Source organism: Bos javanicus, chromosome 6 (assembly GCF_032452875.1).
Source record: "Bos javanicus breed banteng chromosome 6, ARS-OSU_banteng_1.0, whole genome shotgun sequence".
NCBI classification, from domain to species: Eukaryota; Metazoa; Chordata; class Mammalia; order Artiodactyla; family Bovidae; genus Bos; species Bos javanicus.
Window position 1 is genome coordinate 41,923,347 of NC_083873.1, and position 14,177 is coordinate 41,937,523.

Consider the following 14,177-nt stretch of genomic DNA (forward strand, 5'->3'; position numbering starts at 1 on the left):
TAGCTTTACCAATGACAAAAGTGAACATCAGAATGCTGCCTGAGCCCAAATGTGATTTAGTACTCTTTCCTGCTTCAAATAAAGAGGTGCCTGGTTAGTTTCAAGCTCAGATGCTCAAACTGAGAGCAAACCAAGCACCTGAGCTGGCCTAGCAGGAGAGTGTGAGAAGGACTGAGTAGAAAGATCAGGAATGTATATTTCAATAACATTGAAACATTTCTATGTTTCAAAATATGGGGAGGAGGAGGAGGGCAGAGCAGGAGACTGCGCATGACTATTAAAGGAAACAGCGTTAATGTCTGGTTCATGAACTAACCCTTAAGGCAATTCCAAGTGGGAAATTTTTCAGAGATTACTGAGCATAGCACCATTACTGGAAGAAGTATATGATTTTAAAGACATTCATTTGGATGCATAACATATGATATGTTTAGATGAAAGCATCATTACTTTAGACAGTGTTCTTCAAAGTATGGTCCCTGGACCGACAACATCAGCATCATTGAACATGTAAATCAAACATGTAAATCAAACCTACTAAACTACAGACTGAATATTTTAACAGAAATTCTAGGTGATTCTGATGCATGCTCAGGATGAAGACTACTGCTTTAGAGCCACATATTTTTCTGCTGGATATTCCTGGATTGTGCAATTATCTCATCTATATCTAATGTGTTTCAGTAAAGCTGGTTTAAAATTAGGAAGTATCATGAATCCTTGTACTAATCTCTTTTTTAAACATGCAAAGCGTTCTTTTTAATGGGAAAAAAACATTAATTGCCATCCAATAGAAACAGCTGTGTATTGCCCAGGGAACCTTCTGTTTACAAAAGTAAAATTCCTTAATAGAACAAGCACATTGTCTATGCAAGGACGAGCACAGGAACCATTTACTGGTGCACTGCTACATAAATTGTGTTTGTTTGTAATATTAATCAGTTGGCAGCATTAAATAGTTCACTTTCTTGGGAACACTAGAGAAAACCACTTTATCAAAGAAAAAGTTAAGGACAGAAGGTTGGAAAATTACATAAAGTACTCAACTGATGAAATTTCTAAATATTTTAACAAGGAAAGATGCATGAGTCAATATGATGCTAGACAATCACAGGCATATTTTATTGAGCTACTTAATATTCAGAGCTTCTACCTAAATCTGGAATAATATTAAATTTCATAAATTAAATGGATTTGGACTGGTAAAATACTCAAATATTTCTCTCTTTATATGGTGACCTAGTTCATCTTTATTTTTTTCTCTTTCATTTTTAAGACATAACCTATCCCTGGAGCTATCACATATACACATACCTAGGGAATATGTATTAATAGTTTAAAAATGATGTCTTTTAGACTTCCATTAGAGTTTGTTACAGTATTGCTTACAGAAATAAATCATATTATTATTGCATTTGTATATTTATTTAAAACTAATTTTATAATGTATATCTGTGCTTAGTCACTCAGTCGTGTCCAACTCTCTGTGACCCCATGAACTGTAGACCACCAGGTTCCTCTGTCCATAGGGATTCTCCCTACTGGAGTGGGTTGCCATTCCCTTCTCCAAATGTCTATCTACTCAATCCTATTATGATGAAACATGACAATTAGAGATAGACACATATTTGTAAGAGACAGTATATAAGGTAATGAGAAGAATCAGGGTTTAATATTGACTCTGACATTACTAGTCTTATGACCTTTGTTTACTTAACCATTCTGAGTCTAAGGTTCTTGTCTCTAAAATGAAATTTTTAAACATATAATATATATAGGACTATTATGAATACATCATTTGGTTAATTGCTCTTTATGGGACCAATCATAATGTCACTCCTCTTCCCATATAAAACACAGCCTCAACGAATGCTTGGTGTGGGCTTCTTTTGGATCTCAGTGAAAGGAATGGACTTTACATATGTATACCTCTGGGTCAAGGACAGAACCACCAGCGTAAGAACTGAGAGAAGCATGAGTATGTCAACTGCATGAAACCCTAGAAAGTATAGGGGAATTATATTTGCTGCCACAGGTCACAGCAGATACAATTTCATGTATTTATCATGAAAACAAGTTTAACCAAATTTCTGAGATGGCTGGGAAGTGTCAACTGCCTTCTAGGTTACATACAAGGAATACATTTCAGGCTCTGTCCTCTTGAGTATTAATACCAAATACTAGTTCCCTTACCCAAGTTTGCAACTGAGGTTTAGAACAACTGATTCAGAGCTGCAGCACTCTCTCTAATGTAAGCTCCAAATATATACTGAAGCCTGGGCCAGGGCTCTTATCAGGAGCACGCCAAGTACTCCAGCTGTACCGGCTGGTGATGAGGGAAGGCTGGACATTCCCATGTCATGCAGACACTGTACAATGTTGAACCTGATGACTCTAGTCAGTTCCAACACATCTCTCCTTTCAATAACCAAATGGTTCCTGGCCCACCCAGCACAAGTTCAGAAACCCACCCAGCACAGCCATATCTGGCACCTGTCATGTCAAAAGTAAATGAGCCCTGATGAATGAAGGACATAGGAACATCCACAAGCTCAGAAAAGCAAAAAAGGAAAAGCAAAGATATTTTAATCCTTTTTGAGTAGTCATCATTTTCAGTTTAGAGAATATTGCCAGCAGTCCAGTTTAAATACATATTTTCCAAGAGAAAATTATTAATCTTTTTCAGGCTGGGAACATCTGATATCCATATAAGAGCACATTTGTCAGATTATGATTTCTGTACTTTTAAATATAAATAAAAATACATAAATATCTCTACATTTAACTGTATAGATGTGAAAGTGAAAGTCGCTCAGTCATGTAGGACTCTTTGTAAGCCCATGGACTATAGGATCCATGGAATTCTCCAGGCCAGAATACTGGAGTGGGTAGCCGTTACCTTCTGCAGGGGATTTTCCCATCCCAGGGATCGAACCCAGGTCTCCTGCATTGCAGGCAGATTCTTTACCAGCTGAGCCACCCATACTCATTATTCCATTTTACTCCAAGGCGCAGGTTTGAGACTGGAGCCAAGTACAACAGTAAATAAATTGAGCCAAAGTGGATGTGGCTGTAATGGAGAAATTGTTCAACAGATAAAAGCTGTTAAATTTTTGCTCATTTTTCTACTACCATGACTATTCAGACCTAAAGCAAATACACATTTAGATTCATCTTATACATTTTAACTCAATGATGGGCTTTAAACATTTATTGATTTAAAAGAAAGGGATGATATGACTATGGGTAAATTGATAAAACCATTTCATATCTTTCACTGAGAAACATGTTGCTCATTAGCCGTTATAAGAATCAATAAACCATCATGAGTATAGGCCTACAAAGATTTAAAACACAAATGAAATACAGAGGAAAACGTTGACAACTAGATGACAGGGGGTTAATTATATCATTACTTAAAGAGCTCTTTAATATGAAAAAGGCTGATGACTCAGTAGCAAAATGGGCAAAGAACAATGGAAAAAAGCTCACAAAAATTGCAGTAGTTTGTTAACAGACATAATCGTAGAAATGTAAATGAAAGCCATAATAAAGTTCCATTTTTCTCTTATTGGCAAAGACCAAGAAGTGTCAACCAGCACATGAGAAAATAAACCTTCTACTACATGGCTCAGGAGGGAACGCAAACTGTCAGGAAATTAGTCAATGTCATCTAAATTAATATGCACACCAACTTTGACCCAGCAACTCCATTTCCATTAATATAAATCTGTTATATGTATATACACAAGCATGCACAAATACATTTAAAATAATATCCTTTCTATTAATAGTTACTTAAAATTAAAATGACCAACCAGAAATAACCTGAACATTCAACAGTAGACTGATTAGACCAATCGTGACCTACAGTGCAACTGAATACTATGTAGAGATCAAGAAAAATGGTATGCTGAAGTGGAATGCTCTTAAATAGATATCAAAGTGATGTGTGTAATATACTAGGGCATGCATGCTTAGTCATGTCTTGCTCTTTGCGACTCTATGAACCGTAGTTCTGCCAGGCTCCACCGTCCATGGAATTTTTCATGGGATTTTCCCAACAGGAATACTAATACTAAAATCTGTACTAAATTTTTATAACATTAGTTCACAGCATCAATATGAAGACAAGTCCACATCATGTACCTCTGATATGGCACAGACAGATATGATATACTTGAAAAATATATAAGTGCAATCTAATCATTATAAACATCAGATAAATTCAAACTGAAATACATTCTCTAAGACAACTGATTTGTATTCATCAAAAGAAATAACAGAAGAACTAAAAAACTGCCCCCAGATTGAAGAAGATTAAGGAGATATAGCAACTAAAAGCAATATGAGATCTTGAATTGTATCCTGATCCCTGAAAAAAAAGACATTGAGGGCAGCAAATAGCTAAAATTTAAACGTCATTTTATTAGTATTATTACTAACCAAATATTAATTTTTAGTTATAATTACATTTTTCTGAAAGTTGTTAACATAAGATAAAATTAGTAAAAGATATGCACGAATGTTCTGAACTATATCTGAAACTTTTCAGTAAATCTAAAATTATTTCAAAATAAAAACTTTAAAAAATACTCACATGCATTATATCCAATTTTTTAAAGCATAACTATTTCTGGTGACACAATAAACCATTGACAGTGTGCCCTCTGAAAGTAAATATGAGATCTGAACGATCTGGGGAAAAACAAATACCTCCTTTTCCATTGCTTATCTTTTCTTCCTTTTTTTAAAACCTTGTCAATAAAGTGTTGACTATATCTTTTCAATAATATGTAATTAATCAAAACTAAGGAAACAATGGTTAAGTGTATCAATATTACTTTTTAAATTTTCTTAAATTATTAAAAATCAGTTTTAATAACATTTTAAGTTTGGTCATCAAAGATTATTGCAATATGCTTATAAAAAATATGCCTGCAATGCAGAAGACCCAGGTTTGATCCCTGGGTCTGGAAGATCCCCTGGAGAATGAAATGGCAACCCACTTCAGTATTCTTGCCTGTAAAATCCCCATGGACAGAGGAGCCTGGTGGGTTACAGTCCATGGGGTCACAAAGAGTTGGACACGACTGAGCAACTAACACACTTTCACAAAAAATATCCCACAAAAACATGTAAACTATTGTTTATGGGTATATGTGGGTATGGATAGGGATGTGTGTGAAAAAAGAATCTTACTCTGATAAAAGAATCTTAAAATGCTCTTTTCTGGTTATTGCAGTGTGAGGAACCATGAGCAGCAAAGTCTCCCGCAACACCCTCTATGAGGCGTGGCAGGAAGTCCTGCACAGGAATCAGCATAAATGGTGAAAGATTTTGGAGATAATGGATCAGCCAGAAGAACTATGACCCTCAGAAGGACAAATGCTTCTCGGGCACCATCAGGCTTAAGTCCACTCCCCACCCCAAGTTCTCAGTATGTGTCTTGGGGTACCAGCAGCACTGTGATGAGGCCAAGGCTGTGGATATCCCCCACACGGACACTGAGGTGCTGAAGAAACTCAATAAGAACAAGAAACTGGTCAAGAAGTTTGCCAAGAAATATGCCTTTTTGGCTTCTGAGTCTGATCAAGCAGATCCCATGAATCCTAGGCCCAGGCCTGAATAAGACTGACAAGTTGCCTTCCTTGCTGACCCACAGTGAGAACATGGTGGCCAAAATTGATGAAGTCCATGATCAAGTTCCAGATGAAGAAGGTGCTGTGTCTGGCAATGGCTGTTGGCCATGTGACGATGACAGATGATGAGTTTGTGTACAACCTGCACTTAGCTGTAAACTTCCTGATGTCATTGCTCACAAAAACTGTCAGAACATTAGGGCCTTGTACATTAAGAGCACCATGGGCAAGCCCCAGCATCTGTACTAAACACAGCTTAATAAACCATACTCAACTATACTCAAAAAAACAAAACAAACAAAAAAATCCCTTAAAATGATATTGTTTAAAAGTTTTAAATGTGAAGAAAAACATGAACTTTTGATATTACAATATTTTAAATAAAACTAAAAAGCAATTCTGTAAGATACAAGTTGGCAATGTGGTGAGCTGTACCTATTCAAGCTGCAGCTACTGTTATTTTGAGCAACTTTTGATTCTAGTTCTCCAACTATGGGCATGAAATCAGGCCACGAGAACTCATCTCCTAGTAAGGATTTGACCCTATGGTACTTAAGGTCTCCACTTTTGAATTGTCTTCCTAATGTAGAATTTAATACAATCCCCTGTTATAAGTGTTTCTTGAACAAATATATTAATATAATGATACTCTGCATTTTTAAATATTTTCCTACTTTTTATCATCCAGTCCAATTTCAATAGAGCCAATCTGTGCATTGAGATATATAAGTTTACACAGTAGAGAAAACCTTACAAAGACAATTTCTGTAATTGAAAAATTTAGTAGTAGGCATAAAACAAAACAGAGAACTTCATTTCACTACACTCTTCCTGTACTCATTATAATGTTTGGGCTGACTGAGACAGCTGAATACAATGGGAAATGCTAAGTGTTTTTGTCTTTATTAGCATATATAATGCTTCAGTTTGCTGAAGATATAGTTAGTCTTCATTGCACAGTCTTTTCAAAAATATGTTATTATTACCTTTTCCAATACCATTGGAATGACAAAGATGTTTCATCTACTTATTTATAGATTGTCCCAGTATTGTTCTCCAGCAATTTCTTTTCTAAAGCGTAAGTTTTGAAGAGGTGCTTTGTTTTTTTACATAAGACAAAATCTGAGAGTGTTTTCATACTTGAATCAATTTGTTGACTGGGGCTAAAATATTATTTAATAATAGAGAAACAAATGAAGACAAGGAGGAAAGAGCAAGACCAAGTATAGATGCTCTAGTCAATTTTCCACAGCAGTCACTTGGAGAACATGCTTTGTTATCCAAAGAAATAAAATCTTTCTAGCTCTCTCCATTGCATAAGGACATCTGAAGGCCTATTATAAGATTTTGCAATATGGGTGCTAGGAAACCAGAGTGAACAACATGGTTGGTTTAAATTCACAAATTTAAATTTCTTCCCAGTCACAAGTCATCTGCAAAAATCAATTTCACCTGAAGTTTTGCCCATGATTTCCTTTCTCTAGGCTTACCTTTTATTGTACTGTGTTTGGGCATGAAACATCTAATACTTTATTTTTGTGCATGCCATTTATAAACTGATCAGAAACGGATACTAAAGTGCTTCAAAACAGAAAAACTCATTTGACATTCAGAAAATGTGTTTTTGCTAACATGCCCCTTGAAACTGAAAGTAGTAAATGTGTTAGTTTCTCAGTTGTGTCCAACTCTTTGTGACCCCATGAACTGTAGCCTGCCAGGCTTCTCTGTCCATGGAATTCTCCAGACAAGAATACTGGAGTGGGAAGCCACTCCCTTCTCCAAGAGATCTCCCCTACCCAGGAATCAAACCCCAGTCTCCTTCATTGCAGTTGGATTCTTTACCATCTGAGCCACCAGAAAGTCCCAACATGCCCATTATGAATGTTAAAAAACAGAGTTTATATTCACTCCCAAGATCCCTGGGGCCAAGCAAGTATTTGTACTTGCAACATATTCTAATCTAGTGATGCTATAATTTATTAGAAAAATAAGATATAACTTCATATTAGCTCTTGGTGGTGAGTTTTCTTGGTACCTGTGTTTCTCCTGTTGGCTTTAAATACTTTAATGAAGCATCATTTTTGGGTTTCTGTTACGTATCTGCTTGGGAATAAATTGTTATTTGGATGACTTCAGATTGTGTATTTCAGCCGTAGACTGTCAATTACAGGTGAGAAGGAGGTATGGAACAATCCGCTTCTTCTCTTCTAGGGTCTTTTGTTTTCCCTTGAGCTTGAAGAGACCTTTTGTTTCTTGAGTCAAGAGCTCTGCCTAAAAATCCTTTCGATATGAATTCATTATATTCATGAATTCAAAACGCCATCTAGATGATGATGACACTAGTATTTATATTTATATGAGCGCTGAAGAATTGATGCTTTTGAACTGTGGTGTTGGAGAAAACTCCTGAGAGCCCCTTGGACTGCAAGGAGATCTAACCAGTCCATCCTACAGGAAATCAGTCCTGAATATTCATTGGAAGGACTGATGCTGATGCTGAAACTCCAATACTTTGGCCACCTGATGCGAACTGACTCATTGGAAAAAAACCCTGATGCTGGGCAAGATTGAAGGCAGGAGGAAAAGGGGACAACAGAGGATGAGATGATTGGGTAGTATCACCAGCTTGATGAGTTTGACCAAGCTTCAGTAGTTGGTGATGAACAGGGAAGCCTGGCAGTCCATGGGGTCACAAAGAGTCAGACATTACTGAGTGACTGAACTGAGTTTGCTATAACAAAGTACCACAGGCTGGTTTGGTTAAATATAACAGAAATTTGTTTCTCACAGTCTGGTGGCTGGAAGTTGAGATCAGGGTGCCAGTACAGTTGAGTTTTGGTGAGGGCCTTCTTCTGGACTGCAGACTGCTATGTTGTGGTATCCTCCCATGGCAGAATGGATTGAGAGCTTTCTCTGAGTTCCATTCATGATGGCTCTATCCTCATGACCTAATTACCTCCTAAAGGCCCCACCTCCTCATATCATCATATTTTGGATTAGGATTTCAACATATGAATTTTGGAGGGATACAAACATTCAGTGCCTCACATATATCTGACATAACTTGATCTGGGTTCTATGCTCCATGAGGGCACAGGCTGCTTCATTGCTTTATCTCCAGTGCAACATACCATGACTGCTCTATAGTTTGTGCAAACATTTGTGGATTATATGAGTTAATCTTCACAAGTCTGCTAGTGCCTGGAGTTATGCCAGTTATGAGGTTAAGGATACAGCTTTCTGACTGCCAGGTCTGCCCAAAACTTCTGATCTCAACTATGAGGAGTTAGGATCCAAACACAAAGTTAGAAGAAGGATTTCATATAAAAACTACCCTCATTTCTGATGCCAGGTGCAAGTTCAGGAGTTTCCCAAAATCAACCTCAGGTTTAATGGTCACCTAGGAAGCCTCACAGAATTCACTGAGAGCTATTATAGTCACAGATATGAACTATCACAGAAAAAAAAAAGGATGTCAACTAGAATCAGTCAAAGGAAGAGGGCCATAGAGTGGGGTCTCAGAGGGTTTCTATAGCCCCCAGCATCCTCAAGATGCTTTACCCTGCTAACAATCATGTTTGACCAGATGCATGAAATATTGTCAATTTGAGAAGATCACCTGAGCTTCACTCTTGAGAATTTTTATTGGGGTCTCATTATCTTGGAATGGTTGATTGACTGATATACCAAGTGGTCCAAGGGGGTCTATCATAAGTCACCTTTGTAATTTTTTAATTGGATGATAATTACAATATTATGATGTTTTTTGCCATACATCATTATGAATCAGCCATAGGTATTCATGTGTCCCCTCCATCCTGAACATCCTGAACCACCCCCCGCACCTCCCTCCCCACCTCCTCCCTCTGGGTTGTCACAGGGCACCAGCTTTGGGTGCCCTGATTCATGCATCAAACTTGCACTGGTCATCTATTTTACACATGGTAATGTATATGTTTCAGTGCTATTCTCTCAAATCATCCCACCCTCTCCTCCTCCTACTGAGTCCAAAAGTCTGTTCTGTACATCCGTGTCTCCTTTGCTGCTCTGTATGTAGGAGAGTCGGTACCATCTTTCTAGATTCCATATATATTCATTACTATACAGTATTTGTCTTTCCCTTTCTGACTTACTTCCCTCTGTATGATAAGCTCCAGGTTTATCCACCTTATTTAGAATTGCCCATGAGTCACCTTCTTAACAGGCACTATTAGATGTAGTTCAAGGGGGCCACTGTGAACAACACTCCTATTGAAAGCTGAAGGTTTAGCAGTTACCTTCCAGAGATAGAAACAAAAGCCAGACTTCTCTTTGGGTAAGGACAAGATGAGCATTTCCGTTTTATAGATTAAATAAAAATATCATACATCAAAGTCTGACCCGCTAGGGTTGGGACACAGGACTATTTGTTTCTAAGGTTCAGCTTCTATCTCAAATGGACATTTTCTCCCCATCTTGCTAACCAATTCCACTTCTTATATTTTTGATCTTCATTAATAGCACCTCCATTTTTCTAATTTCCCAATGTACAAATATTTGTGTTATCCTTCACTTTTACCTCTATCTCACAATCCAAATAATTTCCAAGTCACATCAATTCTATATGTGTCATAAATGTCTCTCATTCTTTTACAAGTGGTTGACCAGATTTCCCAGCACCACTTGTTAAAGAGATTGTCTTTAATCCATTGTATATTCTTGCCTCCTTTGTCGAAGATAAGGTGTCCATATGTGCGTGGATTTATCTCTGGGCTTTGTATTTTATTCCATTGATCAATATTTCTGTCTTTGTGCCAGTACCATACTGTCTTGATAACTGTGGCTTTGTAGTAGAGCCTGAAGTCAGGTAGGTTGATTCCTCCAGTTCCATTCTTCTTTCTCAAGATCGCTTTGGCTATTCGAGGTTTTTTGTATTTCCATACAAATTGTGAAATTATTTGTTCTAGCTCTGTGAAGAATACTGTTGGTAGCTTGATAGGGATTGCATTGAATCTATAAATTGCTTTGGGTAGTATACTCATTTTCACTATATTGATTCTTCCAATCCATGAACATGGTATATTTCTCCATCTATTAGTGTCCTCTTTGATTTCTTTCACCAGTGTTTTATAGTTTTCTATATATAGGTCTTTAGTTTCTTTAGGTAGATATATTCCTAAGTATTTTATTCTTTCTGTTGCAATGGTGAATGGAATTGTTTCCTTAATTTCTCTTTCTGTTTTCTCATTATTAGTGTATAGGAATGCAAGGGATTTCTGTGTGTTGATTTTATATCCTGCAACTTTACTGTAGTCATTGATTATTTCTAGTAATTTTCTGGTGGACTCTTTAGGGTTTTCTATGTAGAGGATCATGTCATCTGCAAATAGTGAGAGTTTTACTTCTTCTTTTCCAATTTGGATTCCTTTTATTTCTTTTTCTGCTCTGATTGCTGTGGCCAAAACTTCCAAAACTATGTTGAATAGTAATGGTGAAAGTGGGCACCCTTGTCTTGTTCCTGACTTTAGAGGAAATGCTTTCAATTTTTCACCATTGAGGATAATGTTTGCAGTGGGTTTATCATATATAGCTTTTATTATGTTGAGGTATGTTCCTTCTATTCCTGCTTTCTGGAGAGTTTTTATCATAAATGGATGTTGAATTTTGTCAAAGGCTTTCTCTGCATCTATTGAGATAATCACATGGTTTTTATTTTTCAATTTGTTAATGTGGTGTATTACATTGATTGATTTGCGGATATTGAAGAATCCTTGCATCCCTGGGATAAAGCCCACTTGATCATGGTGTATGATCTTTTTAATGTGTTGTTGGATTCTGATTGCTAGAATTTTGTTAAGGATTTTTGCATCTATGTTCATCAGTGATATTGGCCTGTAGTTTTCTTTTTTTGTGGGATCTTTGTCAGGTTTTGGTATTAGGGTGATGGTGGCCTCATAGAATGAGTTTGGAAGTTTACCTTCCTCTGCAATTTTCTGGAAGAGTTTGAGCAGGATAGGTGTTAGCTCTTCTCTAAATTTTTGGTAGAATTCAGCTGTGAAGCCGTCTGGACCGGGGCTTTTGTTTGCTGGAAGATTTTTGATTACAGGACTCTGTGGGAGAGGGAGAGGGTGGGAAGATTTGGGAGAATGGCAATGAAACATGTAAAATATCATGTAGGAAATGAGTTGCCAGTCCAGGTTCGATGCATGATGCTGGATGCTTGGGGCTGGTGCACTGGGACGGCCCGGAGGGATGGTATGGGGAGGGAGGAGGGAGGAGGGTTCGGGATGGGGAACACATGTATACCTGTGGCGGATTCATTTTGATATTTGGCAAAACTAATACAATTATATAAAGTTTAAAAATAAAATAAAATTGGAAGAATAAAAAAAAAAAGAAAAAAAAAAAAGAACATCAAAAAAAATAAATAAATAAATAAATGTCTCTCAAATCTGCCTCTTTCTCTTCATTCTTTGCTGGTAATATGTCAGTTCCAGTTTTCACTATATCTGACTTAAAACTGTGCCATGTTGCTTTAAGGAGCCTTCTGTCTGCATTATCGACCCACATTCACTATTTCCACTTGGTCATCAGATTGATCTACCAAAAAAAGCAGAGATATTCACATCAGTATTATTCTTAAAAGTTTGCATGATGCTCTTACATAAAATTCAAACTCCTTAGTATGACTAACTTGGCCTTGAACAATCTAAAACCAAATTATATTCCTACTTCCTTTCTTCCACATATTCCCTGGTGCTGGCCATATGGACTTTACTCATCCCATGAATATAATAATATCTGTCAAGATTCCATTTTTCTATCATTAGTTTCTGCAAGAATTATCCTTGTCTCCCTCTTCACCTGTCATTGAAATGTAGTTCAAATGTTACCTCAATGGTGATGCTTTCATTTACCTCTCCAGATAGAATTATATGCTCCCTTTCAGAACTGCCATTGTCTATTATTCCTGTTTCAGTAACAGTGTCTAACACATTGTATTTTGATTCATTGATTTACGTGTCCCTTGAATTACACTATATATACTTTATAACAGCAGGAACTCCCTTCAGCAAATAACTAGAGAAATACTTACACTTGGTAAGGGATTATAGTACAGTTTCTGAATGAATGCAAGTCCTTTGGATGAGGCTCTGTGTTTTATTCCCCATTGCATTTTTCATGTCTACCACATAGTAAGTGCTAAATAAATCTCTGTTTAAAAACTAAACTTAAGCAAGAGGGGATATATAGGTACACATGTAGTTAATTCATGTTGTTGTACAGCAGAAAATAGCAACATTGTAAGGCAACTATACTCCGATTAAGAAAAGTACTTTAAAAATATACACTATTCCCAATAGGAAAAGACATAAACTTAGTGAAGGAATAATGAAGGAGTAAGTGAAGGAATGAATATTCAGTCTCTGCCAAAACCATCAAGCTTGGATTAAATCTTTTTTAATCATCCTAATTCTATTTTGTAGGGTAAATGATAAAAGTAACTATCTTAAAGCAAATACAGGTATGCAAAATTAATCTAATCCCCTGGAGATAATTTCATGAGTTTTAGTGAAATCATACTTCATTCATTTTAATTCATTTCAACATACAAATATTTATGTGGGGCATACAACATGTCCAGAACTATTTCTCAGGCACCAAGTAATTTTCAAAGATAAAGAGCACACAGCATCCTCTTTTTAAAACGTTCTGAGTACAAAAGTGATGGCACAACTAGAGCCTATGAGACATGAAATTATAACACATGTTCAAAACAGTGTCAAGACTCAGATTGGGAGTGACCACATCTATTTTGAGGGTCAGCCAATGCATCATGCCCTGGGGAGGATATAACTACATTCAAGAAGGCAGAAGTGAGAGAAAGATGTTTTTTTATCAGTTGACATTTATTTTTGCATTATTTTGAGATTTTTTAAAATCAGTTGATATTTATTTTTGCATAATTTTGAGGATCTATACCTGGGAACACTTAAAAAAATTTTTATTGAGGCATAGTTGATTTACAATGTTGTGTTAGTTTCAGTACAGCAAACTGAGTTATACATATATATCCACTCTTTTTTTTTTAGATTATTTCCCCATATAGGCCATTATAGTGTATTAAGTAGAGTTCCCTATTTAGTAGGTCATTATTAGTTATCTATTTTATATATTGGGTTGGCCAGAAGGTTCATCTGGTTTTCTCCATAGCATCTAATGGAAACCCCCAAATGAACATTTTGGCCAAGCCAATATATACTACTGTGTATATCTCAATCCCAATCTCCCAATTTATCCCTCCCCCCACCTTACCTCCTGGTAATCATAAGTCTGTTTTCTACACCTGTAACTCTATTTTTGTTTTGTAGATAAGTTTATTTGAAAAAAAGGAGCATTTTTAGTGGAGATATTCCCAGATGCAGAGACAAGTAGCCAGTCAGTTCAGTGGTTACATTGGATATATATGTGCAAAGCACTGGGTCTCAAAATGCGGTCTATGAGACTTCTAGGAGCCCCTAAGACTCTCAAGGAATTCATGAGGTGAAAATCATT

The 14,177-nt window shown here is 36.6% G+C and overlaps 1 pseudogene; it reads left to right on the forward strand.

Moving 5' to 3' along the window:
* The first annotated feature begins 5,178 nt into the window (after positions 1-5,178).
* Positions 5,179-5,891, forward strand: LOC133249401 (large ribosomal subunit protein uL1-like; annotated as a pseudogene).
* Positions 5,892-14,177: the final 8,286 nt, after the last annotated feature.